General features: G+C 32.0%; 1 protein-coding gene across 1 annotated transcript in view; it reads right to left on the minus strand.

Moving 5' to 3' along the window:
* The window catches only part of LOC120770859 (putative fatty acyl-CoA reductase CG8303), a 53,892-nt gene extending 44,570 nt beyond the window's left edge, over positions 1–9,322 (minus strand). Inside the window, exons 1-2 of the mRNA XM_040098474.1 lie at positions 9,250–9,322; positions 7,599–7,716 (exon numbers count right to left, since the gene is read on the minus strand). The gene's annotated coding sequence lies outside the window, so the exon portion shown is untranslated. The remainder of the gene's footprint in view (positions 1–7,598; positions 7,717–9,249) is intronic.
* Positions 9,323–13,481: the final 4,159 nt, after the last annotated feature.

A 13,481-nucleotide genomic window follows, 5' to 3' on the forward strand; every position in this document is an offset into this window, starting at 1 on the left:
CAGTTTCCGAATATACTGCTCAGATCGAATCACTATGGTTTACATCAATGAACAATTAATATCAGAACAAATATCTTTTTAGGCCTTTTTATGCTATAAAAAAATGCAACTGTGAAGAGTAAGATAGAAAAATTTAATTTGAAAGCAAGCCAATCAAAAGCATATATACAAAATATTATAATTTTTAAGCTTCACACTATTAATTACTGTTTTTCGAAACATAATGCAACTCTAAATAGCACACAAAAAAGTTAAATTGAGTGAAGCTAGTTCTATTGAAACGCAATTAAGTCGGAAATACAGGTAACGAATTAAAACGGCGCTGACACTTAAGAATTAACATTTGTCTGAGCCATTTAGTATGCCAAGTTAGAATCTTCGCATAACTAAATTAAATGTTAATTCGAAAAAACCTTTTCTGACAGCCACTAATCAGCGCTGAAGGTGAGAAAAGGAAGTGCATAAGCGCACGAGCGGGCAAAGTGCCTTCGGAAGCGACTTCCTTCTCAAATGGCCGAGACAAAGACGCAGTAATCAAGCGCCTGACACTGGCTATGCCGATGTATGTATGTATGTTGACAGCTGAGAATATAAGGTGTGTTTGTGTGTGTGTGTATGTATGTATATGAATGCTTATATGTAAAAATCTGTTTTGTTTTGGCACAATACCGCCATTTTGGCATATGAAAAATATACTACTTAAGTATCTTGAACATGTATATATTATATGCGTACATATAAATTATACATATGTATATTGTGTATGACTGTGTCGACATCGTACGTTCCACTTGCGCAATAACTTATTGATATTCAAAGCAGCTTCTTAGCTACAGCGCAGCTTCATATACAAACAATTTATATTTTTTTTATTGTCAAATTTGTATATATATGTATATACATACATATATGTATATATATGTTTTTATTATTTTTAAATTTGTATATATATTATATATGTACATACATATGTACATATATATTTTTTATTTTTATTTCTATTTTTCTTTTTGTATTTTTTTTGTTTTCATTTCTAAGCTTCAGCCTTAGTTCTTTGCAGCCACACCACCACTGTCTTCACAATTTGTTTTCGGTTTCGTAAAAATAAAATAAAATAAAAACAACAAAAATTTGCATGTGGCTTTTGTGCGCATTTTTCTCTGTGTTTTCAATTCATTTCGTTGCTTTTGATTTTTTGTGTGGAATTTCAAAATGCTTTGCAGTAAAATTAGCTTTGAAAAAATCATTGACAAGTCGCAGTAACTATTCATTATTGCTTGTCGGCGTTGAGGAAGTCAACGAGTTGTTGCAGAATTTGCTTAAGCTTAAAATGTACGCTTGAATTTGGCAGACAAATTTTCGTTATTTAGTATAAAATTTTTTGTAATAAATTATTTTGTTTTTTAATTATTTTTTATTAAAAAAAATGTATTTAAAAAAATTTTATTTTTTTAATTTAAAAATTTTTTTTAATATTTTTTTTTTTAATATTTTTTTGTATTTTAGTTTTTTGAATTTTTTTAACGAGTTGTTGCAGAATTTGCTTTAGTTTAAAATGTATGCATACTTGAACTTGGCAGACAAATTTTCGTTATTTTGTATAAATTTTTTTTTTTTTTAAAATTAAAATAAAAAAAAAAATTATTTTATTATTTTTATTTCAAAAATTTTTTTATTTTTTTAATTAAAATTTTTTTTTTTTAATATTTTTTGTATTTTAGTTTTTTGAATTTTTTTAAGGTTTTTTTAATTTATAATTTTTTGGTTTTCTTTTTCTGGGTCATTAGCAATATTTTGTGGTCAAAAATATATTTTGGAAATAAGCGTAAAACTATTTAGTAATCGGAAGCATCGGAAGTAAAGTTGCGCATCATAAGCATGGCTGAAAAGACTGATTTAATAAATATAATATCACAAGAATTCCGGCAAATGTCGAGACTAGATATTATTTGATTAAAACTTGCTTCTCGCCATATCCGGTTTACGTTCATTTGCTAGCAGTTTAGCTATTAATTGAATTCAACCTTTGTTTATGCAATTGTTGACTCAAAGGAACTGATACGCAAATTTTGTGTATTCACAATACAGCTTTTGGGCGATTCGTTCGTAAACTGAATATTCACAATAAACGAGTTATGTGGTGGTTAAGTTATTATATTTACCATGGGGTATTATCATACGGTTAAGATACCGCTGGTTTAAAGAAAAACGTAATAAACGTTGGCAAAAGATGCTATTTCCAGTCTCCAGCATTTTGCTTCTCAAAGACATAGACATTGAGACAGTGTGTAAGAATTTGTATTGAGGGCTAAGATATAAATTTCTAACTAATTGAAGCTGTTATTCTAAAATGTTTGTGCTTTCCATTTTCAAAGTGAAGATATTGTTTTTAATTTTTTTAAAAAGTATTTTCAGATCAAGAAGACTGCAGAAAATGTCAAGAGCAAGACATCGGGAAACAATGGAGCATCTTTTGTGCGCTTTTCCCGAATTTGTAAAACTACGCTGTAAGCATCTGGGGTCCCCACGGTATGATATACTGCAGAAGGCCACAGAGTCTGTTAAAATTCATGTCAAGCGTAGGCATCTTAAAGGATGACAACTTTTCTTGGACCTAGTAACTGAACTCCTTCTGGTATCGCTAAAAACAAAAACTGTCCTAACCTAATCTAAAAATGTTTAGTAAGACTCCTCATACAATGCTTTAGCTTTCTTTACTACAGTGTCTACCAATAAAGTTGACGTGATTTTGACAAAGTTTGTCAGTAAGCACTTTGGTACAACGTTTGGAAATTGTCCAAGATTGTTAAGCAAATTCACGTTCTCTTAGAATACAGTTTAGACCAGCTCTTCGCGTGGTTTAGGAAACGTAGTTTAATCGCCAAAAATTTACCGTTTGGTGCGGACTGTGGTATGGGGCATCATCGGGTATTTCTCGTTCGAAATGAGGCAGAAAATGACGTTACCATCAATAGCGAACGTTATAACACGACTGACTTTTTCCCCGGAATTTGACGAAATCGACGCGGTTCATCTCCATTTCCAACAACACTGTGAGCCGCCTCATATTTCACGTCTAACCTTGGAAACATGACTTGTAAAGTTTGAGGACTCGTTAATTTTGAGAAATGGTCCAATAAAATAAGATCTTGCAATTTAACGCCTCTAGCTTATTTTCTCTGGGAGTATGCTGAATGAAAAGCTTACGCCAACCCACCAGCAAAACTTGAGAAGCTCAAAGACAGCAATCAGCATACTATAGCCGATTCCAGTCAAAAGGCTGTACGTGGTCAACGTGACAACACGAAAAGGAGTTGCCTTTATGCTGCGATATTTGAGCTTGGTATCCCCGCAAACTAATACGGCTGTGTAAACTGACTTTGAGATATACCAAAAGCTTCATCAGGATCGGGAAGAACCTCTCCGAGCCGTTCGACACCAAACAAGGTTTCAGACAAAGCGAGTATATCTATCGTGCGACTCGTTCAAGCTACTCCTGGAGCAAATAATTCTAGCTGCAGATCTGTATAAAGAAGGTACAATCTTCTATAAGAGTGTTTAGCTGCTGGCGTAAGCCGATGATATTGATATTATTGGCCTCCACACCTGCTTTCCCCATACTGAATATGGAAGCGAAGCAAGTGAGTGTGGTAGTGAACGAGGTCATCAAACAAGGAGTCATCGCATCGCGACTTGGCTCCCACTTCGCTGTTGACAGTCATAATATCGAAGTCGTACATAAACTCGCTTGTCTTGGAACTAGCGTTTACACCAACAACAACGACAGCGTCGAAATTCAATGTAGAACAACTGATGAGATGCCGTTATGAGTTGTCGAGTTCAGCGAATTAAGAGACAGCAGAAGGCTGGCTAGTTCATGATATCCGGATGTATGAAAATGCTCCAGTTCTGAGGTTATCAAATGCAGTACCCGCCGGGAGAAGCAGAGGAAGACCTCCACTCCGTTGGAAAGACCAAATGGATAAGGACCTGTATACACTTGGAAAAAGTAAGAACGACTGGCGCTCTGTTGTAAACATAGCTTTAACCGCGTAAGCGATGTCTATGCTAATAAAGAAGAAGAAATCCGCTGTTGTATGGGGCTATTCAGGCTACTTGAACTCTGTGCTCGAGTAAACAACATATAATAATGTACTTTTTATCTTCAATATATGCCATATACCGCTTAGAACTTCAAATGCTCAATTGAAAAATATATAAAGCCATATACTTATATAAGTTATATACATATATGTATGTATAGATATGCATAAGTTTTAGCGGAAAATCTATAAAATTAGAATGTTGTTCTCGAGCCATTAGAAACCGAAAAATATATTACCAAACTTGAGCCAACAGCATGTTCTACTAGTCTGCAGCGATCATTACATAATCAATAAAATTATATACACACACGCGCACACTTTTGAACTTGTTCTAAACACCGTATCACTAGCGGAAAATTTCTGTTTGACTTGTTTATTAGACGAACTTGAAGTGTAAACGCAGTTAATAAAGAACTTGTGAGCGCTCACCAAATTCTGCGCTAACCGGAGTGGCTTAATGCACGGAAATGTGTTTGTATGTGTGTGTGCATGCGAGTATGCGATGTATGTAATGAATGAACTGTAAATAAACCTTCAAAACTGCAGCATGAAAATGTAAGTGATTTCAGTCAACATTGACAGAAGCCAAAAAAACCAGCAACAACAAAAACAAAAAATAAACAACAAACACACACACACACAGGCATGCATAAGTAATGCGACAACGTAAGCAAATAAAGCGCACGAAAAAAACTCGCCTTACAATGCCAAATTGAAAACTCAGCCAAAGAGTGTTCCACAAAAGCGGTGGAAAAGCAAAAATTACAGCAAAAATAAGTAAACAACAAACAAAACAACTTCCAAGAAGTCAGCACTAAAAAATAGCATAACAACAACAACAAGAAAATTAATAAGTGGAAGATAAAAGCCAAGCAATGTCGCTTATTGCCGCGGTTGGCTGGAAAAACAGCCGATGCGGCGAAAAACCCAACTGAGCGCGCACGAATTTCCCAACAAAAACAAAATGCGCAATGGCTAATAATAATGTGTATGTGAGCAGAATGTTAAAGCGGCTGCAAAGCGGAAAAGCTGCAAAATAGTAGCTGCACATGGCAAAGAAAAATCTCATTTTTTAACCCAGTTAGGCGCTTGATTAGGGAAATGTTAGCGCTTAGGCGCATATTACTTCCTTACTGGACATGTTTAATGTTAGCAAAAGGTGTAAGAATAGTAAATGCTTTTATTTTAAGTTGTTTTTATGTTGGTTTGCGGTTGGAAAAATTATAAAAAAAAATATTTTTGTTTTTTTTCAGTTAGAAAAATTGTACAATTTTTTATGGCATTTTGATGTACCAAAAAATATGTACATACATACATATATGAAATATATTTCGTATATAAAAAAAAATTATATATGTTTTTATAATCAAAATATTTATAGCTAGCTATCTTTTATATTATATTTTCCATATTTTTTTGTTTTATTATTTTTATATATTTTTATATACATACATATGTATATTTTTTATGCATATTCAATATTTTCTATAATTTTATTTTTCTTTTCCGTTATAAAATTTGTAAAATATTAGTTTTATGGGGTTTTGGTGCAATAAAAAATATTTAAATATATATTTCATATAAAAAAAAAATATTTTGATATATTTAAAATATTTATATCTACTTTTTATATAATATTTTTTTTTGTTTCATTATTTGTTTACTATTTTGACGTATGTAAATTATTTGTATTAACTTTTTATATATTATTTTTTATAAACTTTTTTGCTTTATTATTTTTATGTATTTATATTTTTATGCATTATATTTTTTAATATTTTATATAAATTTTATTCAGTTATAAAAACTATAAAATATGTTTTTTAGCGTTTTGGTTTAATAAAAAATATTTGAAATATAGATTTTTTAACTCTGAAATAAATAACTAAAAGAATAACATTTTATTTCTTTCAAACTAATAAAATTATACCCAAAGGTATAAAAATTATGCCATTGAATAAAAATATAGAAATTTGTATACAAAACACATAGATATATAGCTATAGATATTTCTATTTAAAGATTATACCATCAGATATTGGTTTGCTAAATATATTCTCTTATAAAAAGAAATATTTTGTCTACAAGTAATATTGTTAGCTGAGAATTTTTGATTGAAAATTGTTTTTTTTTCGATTTTAAGACGAAATATGCTTTCTTCTTGTATATTTTTAATAATTAAACAAAATTCTATGTGTTTGGTATAAAAAAAAAAACCGAAAAAACACATATTTCGTAAAAAAAATTGTACAAGAAAAAACGAATTAAAAGACACAAATTTCGTTAAATTTTTTTTTTGGGAAAAATAGAGATAGAAAACCCAAAAACTCGAATATTTGATTTTTTCACATAAATTTAGAGGTTATGTGAAAAAAGTCTGTACGCAAAAGTTATAGTTATTTGCATTAGCTACAACATTGCCACATAACTTTTTTGTATACGACTCTTAGTTTTGGCGGAAATCGCGTTAAACCGTTGTTAACTCTTATAAATCAATCTCGGCACTCCCTTTTCTCTGCCCGACCACAGATCGCTCGTAAATTCTTTTCCTTTAATTTTCGATATTTCATCTTTCTCTTACAATGAATCTCAACTACTGTAAATTTCTTTCACTTTCGAAAGCTTTAGCACTGGTTTAAATTTGGTATTGAAACACAAAGTATTTTCACGGAGTTTTTTAAGTGGAAAAGGAGGAAACTTGGTTTAAAATATTTAAATGTTTCCTTTAGGTTTTGATATTTTATCTTTCTTTTGAAATCGGTTTCAGCTACTATGAATTTCATTACTTTTAGAAGCTTCTGCACTGGTCTTGATTTGGTATTGAAACACAAAAAGCTTTTTCTTCATATAAAATGTTTAAAATTATTATATGTTATTTGTATAATAAAAATAATATTTTGATGTAATGAGATTTTTCTATAATTTTTGTATCGTTTATGTTATATGAAAAAATCCTACATAAAATTTTTTAAATTTTTTTTCAAAATTCCTAAAAAGAAATTGTAAGGCTGTAGTTGTAAGAAAATTGAGAAACATTTTAGAAAAACTCCTTCAAAACATATTTTAAAAAAAAAAACGAAAAATCACAAAAATCAAAAAAATTTCAGAAAATCTCCTTCAAAACATATTTCAAAAAAAAAAAATAGGAAAAACTCGAAATTGAGAAAAATTAAAAAAAAACACGAGATTGAGTAAATTTTTAAAAAATCTACTTCAAACAGGTTTGCAGATATTTGTTAAGTTCGAAAATATTCAACATTTTTTACTTGGCCTTTAATTTTGTTTGCTTTGATATGTATATCAAGCTCAAGATGTCAATATTTGGCTTTCAGAGACTCAAGAAAATTTTACTTGATTTCATTTAAAATATTTTCAAAATTAACCGTTCAAATGCAGTTTTCCTCTAAATGTAAACATTTTATAGTCACGACGTGCACTAATGGGTTAATAACAAAATATGGTAGTTGAAGAAAAAATATTGGAAAAACTCACCAAGCAGCGCTCGTTAACAGGCAGCGACCAGAGAGGTTTTGGATATGAAGCGAATTGTTTTTCCAAGTTTTCTTTTATTTTCCTGCTTAGTTGTTTTGCGTTTTTAGTTTTGTGGAACCTTTGGCGAAAAGAGAAAAAAAAAACAATACTAAAAATACAACAACAACACAGCATGCAGTTGAATTGAGTGCGCACGAGTATTTGCAGATATTTCCGCTTTGGAGTTATTCGCTGTTTATTTTGTTTTCAATTTGTTAAGTTTCAATTAGCTGCATTATATAATTAAGTGATTGTTGTAGATGTGACAAATTTTTGGTTTATTTAGCTTTTAAAGAGCGACAATTTTTATTTGAATGGAATATAAATAGAAGAAATATTTACTTAAAATATTATGTGAAAGTTCAAAAAAAAAAAAATTAAAAAAAGTTAGAATTAAAAAAATACAATATGAAAAAAATAAAAACAAAAATACAAAAAAAAAACATTAAAAAAAATTAAAAAATAAATAAAAATTTTGACATTGTTACCATAAAATATTCGAATTTTTTAATACTTTTTTTTAAATATTTTGTTTTTAATTTTTCAGAAAAATTCGAAATTCGAAATTTTTAATATTTTTTAATTTTTTCAAAAATAGTTTTTGTTTCTTAAATTTTCAGCAATAAATTTACTGTGCGAAATATTTTTTTTTAGGTTTCTATTTTTAATTTTAAAATTGTTGACCTCAATTAGTCGAAATTTTTAATACTTATTACTTTTTTTTCCAAAAATAATTTGTTTTTCAAATTTTAAGAAGTTATTATACTTTGTAAATTTTTTTTTAGTTTTATATTTTGAATTATTAAATTGTTGCTACAAAATATTCGAAATTTTTAATACTTTTTTTCAAAAATAATTATTTTTTTAATTTTTTCGAAAGTAATTTTTGCTGTGTAAAACTTATTTTTTAAGTTTATCTTTTAAAATAAAAAATTATTCACTTGAAATATTCGAAATTTTTGATGCTTTTTTAATTTATTCAAAAGGTTTTTTTATATTTTCAAAAATACATATTTTTAATTTTTCAAAAATTATTTTTGCTGTGAAAATGTTTTTTTTGGGTTTAGATTTTTAATTTTGAAATTGTTGCAAATAAAATATTCCAAACTTTTAATACTTTTTAATTAAAAAAAAAATTTTTTTTTGTTTTCAAAAATATTTTTCTTTAATATTTCAAAATAATTTTCGTTGTGTAAAATGAGTTTTTTATGTTTATATGAAAAATATTTGTTAAATTTGACAACTTTGGCGAGTTGAAGTCAATAACTTGCAGCACAAAATCTCAAAAATTCTATTTATTGTTCCTTTAACACGTTTTTTTTCGAAGTCCCGACTATGCTCCGTAATATTCTCGCGATTTTGCGTTTGTCGTATTTGCAGAAATTGGAAATATTATGGAAAAAATGTATAGCTTTGCTCTCATGCGTCGCTCTACGTCAAATAGTTTGGCAATACACTGCGCTTTTAGCCGAAACCACGCGAAAAAAACTCGATGACACACGTTAAAAACACTTTGTGATTTATTTAAGTGAATTCGAAATCGTTTTATTTGCATTTGCTAAAACATTTCCTTTAGGGCATAAACTTTTGCTTATGGCTGTTTTTCAATTACCAATTTGTATTCAATAGATTTTTCACGATTTGAGTATGCTCGATTGCTTGTGCTCCGAAGAGCAGCCTTAACCACCGCACGTTGGATTGTGACTGATCGCCGTAAGAAATGTTTCAGTAAAAACTCAAATCGGCGAAACTGAAGTCGCAAACGCGCAAGCTGCTAACAGGTAGCAGAAAGGCAGCACCAACAACAACAAAAATAGCAAATACAACAAGTAAAATAGCACCGTACCATCATAGCACGATAGCAGAATAAATAACAGCCGAAAACAGCGCAGTAAAGCGAGGAATGGTCGGCAAAAAGAAGAAGAAAAATATTTAAAATAATATTGTGAACAAATAAATGAATGCAAAATACATAGCGTCAGCGCAAAAGCTTCAAGAAGTGGTGGTAAGAGTATTTGAAAAATTAGCTCAGTCATACTGAGCAGCGCTGCACCGGCTCGACGCGTCGCTGGCGTTCGCTTAACATTTTGCCGAAGTCGAAATCGAAACCAAACAATTACCAATAATACAACAACCCGCTAGACTGTTAGGCTGTAAGCTAAAGCACTGCCGGTTTCAATATCATTTCCTCGCTCACGAACGGGTTAAAGCCAAAGCGTGCGCAGTCGCTGTAGGTGCGATTAACAGCAGTGCCATTCAGAGCTAGCAGTTGCTAACAGTTATGCTGTATGCAGCAGCGTTAAAACATGCAAACGAAACAGTGGACATGTTAACAGCAGTAACGGTATTTTTGTGCTTATATTACAATGTATCAAGCTGTGAATAAATTAGATCGTTTGCACACCGTTAACGAGTATCGTGGGTGTTTCACGAGTGACACTATTAATTAACAGCGCGCTGTTAGTTGCTTAAAGTACGGTGAAAATACAAAACTGTTGATAGTAGGGGCCACTGTGGAGTAATGTAAATAACAGCTGCTATTTTTATAGAGTAATTTAAGCATGATTTTAACTGAAATTTTAACTAAAAAAATATATGTATTAAAAAAAAATTACTTAATTGGATAAAATATTTTAAGTCAGATTTTTGTCCGTCTGTTAAAAAAAATTATTGGAAAACTTTTTTATTTGACGAGATATCTCCATGAATGGCATTTCTATACATACATAGTTGGCGTACAAACAAAAATTAGAAAGAAAAGGCTTCGAACTCAAAAGACAGTTATGTATGTGATATAAAAGATACACCATCCTAGAAAATGGAGTGGAGCTTGACCATCATGATAGCCCAAGAGTTGAAGATGGTAAAAAATGGTTATGACACATTTAATGAGGAATAAGGAAATTACCAATTGTGAATCGTTGCTGAATCACAATAAACTGTGAAGATGAAGGTTACTGGGGCTGAAAAGTGGGTCACTTATGACAACGTCAAGCTAAAATTGTTGTAATTGGATCGCTGGGAGCCGACGTAAGTGGTGACTAAGCCAGAATTGACGACCAAGAAGATTTTGCAAAGTGCTTGCTTGGAAAGGCAAGAAATCATTAATTTGTAGCAAACGAGGCTTCAGACAAAGCGACTCCCTATCGAGCAACGATGAGCTGCACGAGTTGTACGAAGGTCATTGACATAGTTTAGCAAATTAGAAGACAGCAGTTACGCTGGCTAGGTCATGTAGTTTGAATGGATGAAAACACTTAGCTCTGAAAGTATTTGAATCAGTACTGGCGTCAAAGAGCGAAAAGGAAGAACGAGTGGCACTGTTGCAAACTCGGCTATAACCGCGTAAGCGATGTCCACGCCAATAAAGAAGAGGAGAGAGTTCAGTTATATTTAATTTTGATAAATAGATATTTATTCACAGCGGTTCCCTAACTCTACTATCAGTAGCATGAAGAGGTTTCCCCTCTTCTTGTACCTTCTGAACAGCAGGGCTCCGGGAGAATTTGGCCAGCGCTGGGCTAGAATCGGTTCTTGCGCTTTCGTAAGAACTTTAGGCCGAAGATATGTTAGCAAGAGATCAAGTGAGCTCTTTTTCCTCAGTAAGGCTTTCCTCTCCCTAGCTGTGGGAGTTCTAACCAATTACCCTATCGCCGTCCATTCCGTAAGGTTGAGAACCTTACCGGACCCCATCTGTAGAAGCTGTTTCACCGAACTCGTGGGAATAGAAATTAAACGCTTGATTAAACTTTTATAGGCCACAAGGCATTTTGCTTGCATATAAGTTGGAATTACAAGAGTTCTTTTTTTATGGTTTTAAAAAACTGCATTTAGCAGTGCGATCACCAAGTGCCGTCCAACCTAAAAAAACATGCTTTGATAAAAATAAATTGGTGTTAACAATGATCATTAAGCGTTACTTACGCAATCTTCGTTTAGTATTTTCTATTTTATGTACATTACATAATTTCTCAGACTTCACTCCTTTTTGCAAGTTTTTGCAAACTAATGGATTTAAGCGTCAATATTTCCAGCCAATTACATTTAGTTAACAGCACTTTTTAGGTTATGACATTAATGGTTTGCTAGTAAAGTGACGTCTGAAAAAATTTGCTTCTGCGTCAACTTTATGAACGGGTTATGAACCCAGGCGGGGGGTAAATATATAATTAATGGCTGTATTATTTTAGTTTCTTTGATTATTGAAATTTTTATGTCCAAAATTACAAATTTTGTTTTTGCTTTGCTTGCAGTTTCACGCATTTGCAATGAAAGCGCTTTGACGCTTCATTTGCTTTGCATAATAACTCTTAATGATAAGAGTTTGCGAAACGAAATGAAAAATAAGATGGAATCAAGGTACAAAAAGACATAGTTTTTATTTTATTTAAGCCGGTGCTTACCCGTTAAGTGGTTGCGGAAATTATATGGGCGTTAATGGTCATGCGGTGACACATAGAGTTGCGCCCCGAAAGAGCACGCTGGACTGAATTATTTTTGAAGGTTTTTGATTTTCTTTGGTGATAATATTCAAATAATGTCATATCATTAAAAAAGCGAACATTTTAAAAAAAGTGTTTGCCACATGTTGTGAATATAATTCGTTTTGTTGTAATCGAAGATATAAGAAAGTTCGAAAAGTTTTAGAAAATGTATGAAATTTCAACCGAAAATTGTAACTTAAGCATCGGAGACTTGGCAGAGAAGATCAATGTCATAATTGTTCAAGATAATACAGTCTAGAAATCAATCTCCAATGCATCTTTCGAAAGCAGTGTATCGCTATACTCAGCGATAGTCAAATCGTAATTTGTTGAGGAAGGTTTAGGAAGGCTGAACCGCCTATCACTTTGCAACCATATAAACCAGATGTCCGCCGCATTGCGTTGCTGTGGGGCCTCACACCATTGCTCCGCATGCAGGAGAAAGTGGGAAGAAAGAGGCACTGGCAGTAGGCGACAGGAATGTGCCACGCCAAGCTACTACTGGGGGATTACAACCTAGAAAAGATTAGATATATGATCAACCTGCCCTGAGAGAAATTCCGTCTCCTTCTCGCGCTCTATATGTACAGAGCACTGCGGGCTCAATAAAAATTTGTCCGACATGGGTTTAGTCTCTTGCGCAAACTGCCGGTTTTGCATGGATCAGGAAACTCCAGAACACCTGATTATAGATTGCCCAGCAATTCGTAGAAGCAGACTCAAGGCTCTAGTATCCATCTATTTGTGACCATATGTGTTATAGAAGATGTCACAATAGATCATAAGTCGCATTGCAAAACCTGAGTTATTTTCCATCTATCTAATACAGTCTAGTAAATAGGACTTTACCAACACTTGTATATATGTATGTATGTCTCGTTTCAATGTTTTTCAGTGCAATAGACTCAAGTAGCCGTTCCGGAAAACATGTCTTAGTAGCTTAGGCGAAAGGATTGAATTATTGAATACAACCCCGACATTTACCTATACTGCATTCTGAGAATTTAAACAATTTCGGAGATCTAATGAAGTGTGGCATATGTGGTTTTTAGTCGACGGTGTCTACTTTGAAAGGGAAAACCGGATCTATAAAATTGAGTTTAATATTTTATAAATAAGCTTCATAAACTTTTTGTTTCAAGCTAGAAAACAAATATTCATATATTCAGTCAGAAGATGACAACCCTCGGTTTTTACTGAAGGTCAATGTTTCGACTGTTAGGTAACTAAATAGGAGTGCCGCCTCCTCGAGTCGTAAGATAGGACTTAAACTCTCTCTTCCTTTCATCATAGTGTTCAAACCATGTGTTACCCTCCATGAAACTACTTAGCTTCGTAATTCTTTTGTCGATAGATTCAA

The sequence above is a fragment of the Bactrocera tryoni genome, chromosome 3 (assembly GCF_016617805.1).
Source record: "Bactrocera tryoni isolate S06 chromosome 3, CSIRO_BtryS06_freeze2, whole genome shotgun sequence".
Classification (NCBI taxonomy): domain Eukaryota; kingdom Metazoa; phylum Arthropoda; class Insecta; order Diptera; family Tephritidae; genus Bactrocera; species Bactrocera tryoni.